Source organism: Lutra lutra, chromosome 1 (assembly GCF_902655055.1).
Source record: "Lutra lutra chromosome 1, mLutLut1.2, whole genome shotgun sequence".
Taxonomy (NCBI): domain Eukaryota; kingdom Metazoa; phylum Chordata; class Mammalia; order Carnivora; family Mustelidae; genus Lutra; species Lutra lutra.
The window spans coordinates 106,645,528-106,652,411 of NC_062278.1; the positions used below are offsets into that span (position 1 = coordinate 106,645,528).

The window sequence follows — 6,884 nt, forward strand, 5'->3', positions numbered from 1 at the left end:
TCTGTATGATACCACAATATAAATAACATATCATTATACATGATCAAAACTTATAAAATGTTCACAAAGAGCAAAATACTAAAGTAAACTATGGGCATTGTATAATAATGTTCCAATGCAGGTTCATTGTAACAAATGTACCACTCTGGTAGGGGATGTTGATAATGGGGTAGGCTGTGCGTGTGTGGGGGCAGGAGGTATATAGGTAGGACACCTCTATATTGTCTATTTAATTTTGTTGTGAACCTAACACTACCCTAAAAAAGTCTATCCAAAGATTTTTATTTTAAAGCAGGGGATTATTTACTATATTAAGATCATACATGTGTCTCCAGACCTAGTTCTTTCTCTAGGTCTGGATTTATAAAGACTGGTGGTAAACCAAGTCTGATTAATATGATATCTTTAAAGTAGGAAATGTCTGTGACTCTATATATTTGATCAACCTCAAGCAATGACAGCACAGATAGTGTAATAACTTTTGCAGATAACCATTGTTAATTTGATGATTACCAGTTGTCATAAGTGAATGGTAAAACTACTGTGTTCAAAAACAAACAAACAAAAAGGCAGGGGAGGTCAGCCCACCTATTCTGTTATAATCAAGTCCAGAAGAACTTTGATTATCTTGATATTCCATATAGCATCACACTAGTACACTTTCTTTTTTTTTTTTTAAGATTTTATTTATTCATTTGACAGAGGGAGATCACAAGTAGGCAGACAGGCAGGCAGAGAGAGAGAGGAGAAAGCAGGTTCCCAGGCAAGCAGAGAGCCCGATGCGGGACTTGATTCCAGGACCCTGAGATCATGACCTGAGCCGAAGGCAGAGGCTTAACCCACTGAGCCACCCAGGCGCCCACTAGTACACTTTCTTAATGAGGTTATACAAATTAGGCTGGAGAGCCACAACTGATAAGTACTCTGGCTGTCCTATTTGGACACATGCATATCACAGGCTAGAAGAGAAACCCTATAAAGGTTATAAGGTTTCCTTATGATAAATAAAAGTGTTTTTTCAATGTTTTATTATGAAAATGTTCAAACACATAAAAAAGTTGAAATAATTTTATAGCAAATCCCTGAATATCAACACCTAGATCCTATAATTTACATCTTGCTATATTTGCTTTATTGTTTTGAATAAAGTGTTTAGGAGTTCAATAATCTGAAGCATGTCAGGATATTCCCCCCCCCTTTTTTTAAGATTTTATTTATTTTTTATTTGACACAGAGAGAGAGAAAGAGATCACAAGTAGGCAGAGAGGCAGGCAGAGAGGGGGGGAAGCAGGCTCCCAGCCGAGAAGAGAGCCCGATTCGGGGCTCGGTCCCAGAACCCTGAGATCATGACCTGAGCTGAAGGCAGAGGCTTAACCCACTGAGCCACCCAGGCGCCCCAGGATATCCCTTTTAAAACAAAGGACACATTGTTGCATCTTGCATGCCCTGTCACTAAGAAAAAGATGTAATACTTGGGTTTTGGAGGCAGCACATAGTGCTCTTAGGACCACTCTGATCTAGTTGTTGGACAATTGGAAACTAACAAATTCTAATGGATCCCAGAGCAAAAAGAAAGCTCAGCAACAAATCCAGTCTGCAGTACAAGATTCCCTACCCTCCAGACTACATAATCCAACAAATTCAATGATACCAGGTGTATTCATAGTAAATAGATGGAAGCATGCTGAACACAAGTGTTAGGTCTTTGGAAAATGATAGTACATTTCAGATTTTGGAGCAAGACTGTCTTCTGTGGCAACACATTTTGTAAAGTAGCCCCTGGCTGTTATTAAGCTCTAGTAGAGATTAAATACCTGATCAAATGGCTATGTACACGTTGTAACCCATTATGAACTGGTATTTTCAGATCTACCAAGTTATAGAGTCAGACAAGTGCAGCAGCAACCTATCATACTATGGAAATGGCACAAAATCAGGACCAAGAAAAATTAGAGGATACAAAAAAACTACATGAACAGGACTTCTGACTCCTACATCACTTACTTCTGCAGCTTTAATGCCTAAAACCTCTATTCATACCTCACATCTTATTGAGGCACGGGAAGTATTCCTAAAGCCCCTGATGGAAGAGGAAAAATCTTGGACCTGGTTTATAGCTGTGTCAGCACAATATGTTGGAACAAACTGAAAATGGACTGCTCTCCTAATATAGTCCTTCTAGGGGATGGACCTAAATGTTAGTTGCAAGGGACAGTCCTTCCAAGGACAAAGCTGGGAGCAGTATGTATGATTTTTTTACTTTTTATGTAGTAAAAAAGTAGCATGAGAAAGATATATATATAGACTCCTGAGTATTGGAAAATGGGTTGGCTTGTTGGTCAGGGCCTGGAAAGAGCAAATTCAGGAGATTAAAGAGAAAAAAAAAATGTCTAGGGAAGAAGCACTTAATGGACCCGCTTGAAGTGGGTACAAAGTGGAAACAGATCTCATGCTACTGCCCACCCGAGAGCATCCAAGTCAGGGGAAACACTCAACAATAAGGCTGACTCATCCTGTGACTCATCCTCAGCCCGCCTCCCTCATCTACTACCCCCCTGTTTGCACAATGGGGTCAAGAATAGAATCACCATGGTGGCAGGAATAGAGGCTATGCATGTCCCCAGTGGTATGGTCTCCCACTTACCAAGGCTTAGCTTTTGCCACTGAACATTCAACCTGCCAAAGTGTTAACAACCTGATATAAAGCCCTTAATAAAGTAGCAAAGCTTGAGATCAGCCAGACACTTAATGTCAGGTTGATTACATCAGACCCCTTTCACCCTGGAGAAGACAGTGATTCATCATTACTGCAATTAATACTCACTCCCATATGGCACTAATTTTCCTGTCTGCCATGTCTCTGTCAGCACCACTATTCAAGGGCATATAGCATACTTGATTTACTGTCACAGGATTCCCACATACTATCACTTCAAATCAAGAGACCCATTTTACAGGGAAGAATGGGCAACAATCGATGTATGAGTGAGGGATCCAGTACTTCTACCACATAGTACAACACATGGAAACAGCCAGCCTGCCGGAGCAATGGAATTGCTTACTAAAGGCTCAATTAAAGTGATAATTCAAGACAAAGGCCGATATGGAGTTGGGACATTATTCACCAAAATCAAGTATATGAACTAAACAAACAGCTATGCTGTGCCCCCAGTAGCTAGAATAAATAGGTCTAGATATCAGAGGGTGGGAGAAGGATTTGTCCCTCCTCACTATCATTCACAGTGGTCTACTTACAGAATGTGTGCTTCCTGTCCCCACATCTTTAGGTTTGGCAGGATTAGAGCTCTTGGTACCACTGCTTCTACTAAGGAAAACAGTGGGAATTCCATTAACCTGGAAGCTGTGACTGATGCATCTTATCTTTGTGTTCCTCTTCCCAGTAACCTAGCATACAAAGAAAGGAGCACTTTGAAGATTCAATGACAAATTGGTCTTAATATGTGGCACAAGCAGGGAGTAGACCGTATCAGATGATCTTTGTGGCCTGTTTCACTTCCTCTTGATCTTCTGATTCCATTTGCTATTGTGGCTGTGGTGACAGTTACATGGCAAAGGGGTGAAGAGTTCCAATACTGACCACATCTTGCGTCAAGCGTATCTTCTGGCTTGCCATGGTGTTTCTCTGATACTGAAGGAGTCGGAGTTTACTGGACATGGATGCTTGCACAGCCCAGGTGCTGGGGAGTTAACCTCCCTGAGACAACCCTCAACCAACAGGAAATGGGAGCCAATGGACAAATGCTTCCAGTTGCTGATTCCTGGGATCATTTCCCAAGTAAACTACCTAAATGCAAATTCTTCTCTCAGACTCTGCTCTCTCTTGGGTAACTCAGGCTAAGAAAGAAATCAGTGAAAGTCAACAAAGCTCTTGCAAATAAAATAGAAAATGCTTCAGAATAACAATAAAAGCTTTCATTCTACAAATACACCAGTTTCAAGAGCAACAGAAAATATCAGTTTTGACTCACTCTAGGCAATTCCTCCTTTTACCATAAACCAAGTTAAGACAGACAGACTCCTTTGCAAATTCTTCCTCAGCAGAAATTAATACTAAAGAGAAATTATTATAGAAAGGAGAACAGATTTGTGTTTGTTTTCTATTGCTCCTGCAAATTAACAAAAAGTTACTGGATTAAAACAATACAAATATATTATCTTACAGTTCTATAGGTTGAAAGTTCAACACATTTCACTGGGTTAAAATCAAGGTGTAAGCAGAACTGAATTCTTTTCTGTAGTGTCTAGGAAAGAACATATTTCTTAGCATTTTCCACCTTCTAAAGGCTTCTCACATTCCTTAACTCACAGTCCCCTTCCTCCATCTTCAAGGCCAACAATGACATGTTGATTTCTTTTTATATCACATCACTCTGACCACCACTTCAGTGTCCCTTTTCTACTTTGAAAGACCTTTATGGTTATACTGGGTCTACCCAGATATTGCAGGATAATCTTCCTGAGGTAAAACCACCAAATTAACAATCTTAATTCTATCTGCACCCTTAATTCCCCTTTGTTCCATGATGTAATTTATTCATAGGTTCCCGGGATTAGGATATGGACATCCTTGGAAGTAGGGTGGAGAGCATTATCCTGCCTACTGCAATATTAAAGAAAAAGAGAGTTTATACATTTTCTTTTAAGTCCACCTTCATATTTATTTTAGACGTAAACTTTCACTTAACTTTTTTTTTTTAAGATTTTATTTATTTATTTGACAGAGAGAAATCACAAGTAAGCAGAGAGGCAGGCAGAGAGAGAGGAGGAAGCAGGCTCCCTGCTGAGCAGAAAGCCCGATGTGGGGCTCGAACCCAGGACCTGGGATCATGACCTGAGCCGAAGGCAGCGGCTTAACCCACTGAGCCACCCAGGCGCCCCAACTTTCACTTAACTTAATACAACTTTAATTTCTTGGTTATAATTATATTTATTTATAACATTTGATTACATGGAGCTGGTGAGTCCATTTTCATTTTAAAGGTGAACAGAATGGGGCATGGAAAGAAAAGAAAAGACAAAAATAAATGTAAGAAAGGGAAAGGGAGGGGAAAAGAAAGAAGGAGACAATCCGCTTTGATTTCACTTTTACTTATGGAAAGTATGCTTAGCTACTCAACCAAATGAGGCCATTGGGTTGGTGTGATGGTTAATTTTATGTGTCAAACTGACTGGGGCTAAGGGATGGTAGCCAGATAGCTGATAAAACATTATTTTTGAGTTTGTCTGTGAGGGTGTTTCTGGAAGAGATTAGCATTTGATTCAGCAAACTGAAATCTGAGTAAGGAAATTTGCCCTCACCAATGTAGGAAGATATCCAACTCACTGGGGCCTAGATGGAACAAAAAGGCAAAGGGCAAATTCTTTCTCTCTTCTCAGGCTGGAACATGGGAACTCCTGGGTCTCAGGCCTTTGGACTCTAACGGGAAGTACACTACCAGCTTTCCTGTTTCTCCAGCTTGCAGATTGCAGATTGTGGGACTTTTTGGCCTTCATAATCACACAAGCCAAATCTTATAAGAAATCTCCTCTTAAGTATATCCCTATAGCTTCTAACAGTTCTGTTCCTCTGAAGAACCCTGACTAATATAATTGAAAAATAGTGTCTGAGAAAGATGCAGCTGACTACTTGAAGTTAGTAATCTCCTTCACACTCAAAGTTCTGATAAGAGATTTTAGTCATCACAGCTAGTCAAAAATCTAGTCAAGTATGAACTTTCACTGCATTCTTTGTTAATTATAATCTAAATTATTTGCACATTGTAGGTTTTTCCAGGTCAAACTTTCTTAAACAACTCATAGTCTTCTTATTCCTGATGATAGGGACAATACTAAAGAGTCAATGGCAAACCATAACATCCTTTGGAAAAACAAATGGGCGTTAACAGATAAAATGTATCTTACAGGCATCTTCAGTAATTATCATTCATTGTTCTTGTGTGAATTGTTCATATTTCATAACCTCCTAAATCTGATCTGTAAGATTAAATGTGATTAAATGTTTCAATTGACAACATGTAATATTTTATTTTACTATTGATCTCAATCCATGTGATTAAGGTTAATTCTGCAAGACAGATTTCTTTTGAACTAGCAAATCCAACAAAAGTGATAAAGAAATGGCAGAGAGGTGACATCCTGAATATGCATTTGGCACTTCAAAACAAATGGATTGTCAAAAAGTTATTTGAGATTAGTTGAGCATGAGTAGGTATTTATTGCTTTCTTCTTGGCCAGAAAATTGTTAGAGAAGTAAAGCTAATGGTAAAAATATTTCCTCGTGTAAAGCATAATCATCTTTTCTTGAGCAGATTTGTTTTAAAATATCCTAGTGCTTTTAGATATTGTGTCTTTTTGATTATGCTAATATCAGTTTACTTCAGGAAGCCAGTAATATGAACTAGATGTATTTAGTACAAAGGATTAAAGATAAAACTGGAACCAGAAAGGTAGTTCAGGAAAGGAAGTCAATGCTTATGCCATTCCCTACCTAATTACATACTTAAATTCCTTTTTTTTTCTTAAAGATTTATTTATTTATTTATTTATTTATTTGAGAGAGATAGCAGGGGGAGAGGAAGGGCAAAGGGAGAGAGAGAATCCCCAAGCCAACTCCCTGCGGAGCATGGAGACTGATGCAGAGTTCAATCACAGGACCTTAGATCATAAACTGAGCCAAAATCAAGAGTCCAATGCTTAGCTGACGCTTACCCAACTGAACCACCCAGGCTCCCCTGAATTCTTTTTGAGACTAAATTTCCCCTCCTGAAGGCATCTATTGCTAGGAAAGCCTTCCCTCTGCCTAGCTCTCATATTATTTCCTTTTTGATTGTCCTGGTCTATATTGGCAAATATATCTAGTGATG

The 6,884-nt window shown here is 39.0% G+C and overlaps 1 pseudogene; it reads left to right on the plus strand.

Annotated features, from left to right (window-relative positions):
* The first annotated feature begins 238 nt into the window (after positions 1-238).
* Positions 239-382, plus strand: LOC125090005 (uncharacterized; annotated as a pseudogene).
* Positions 383-6,884: the final 6,502 nt, after the last annotated feature.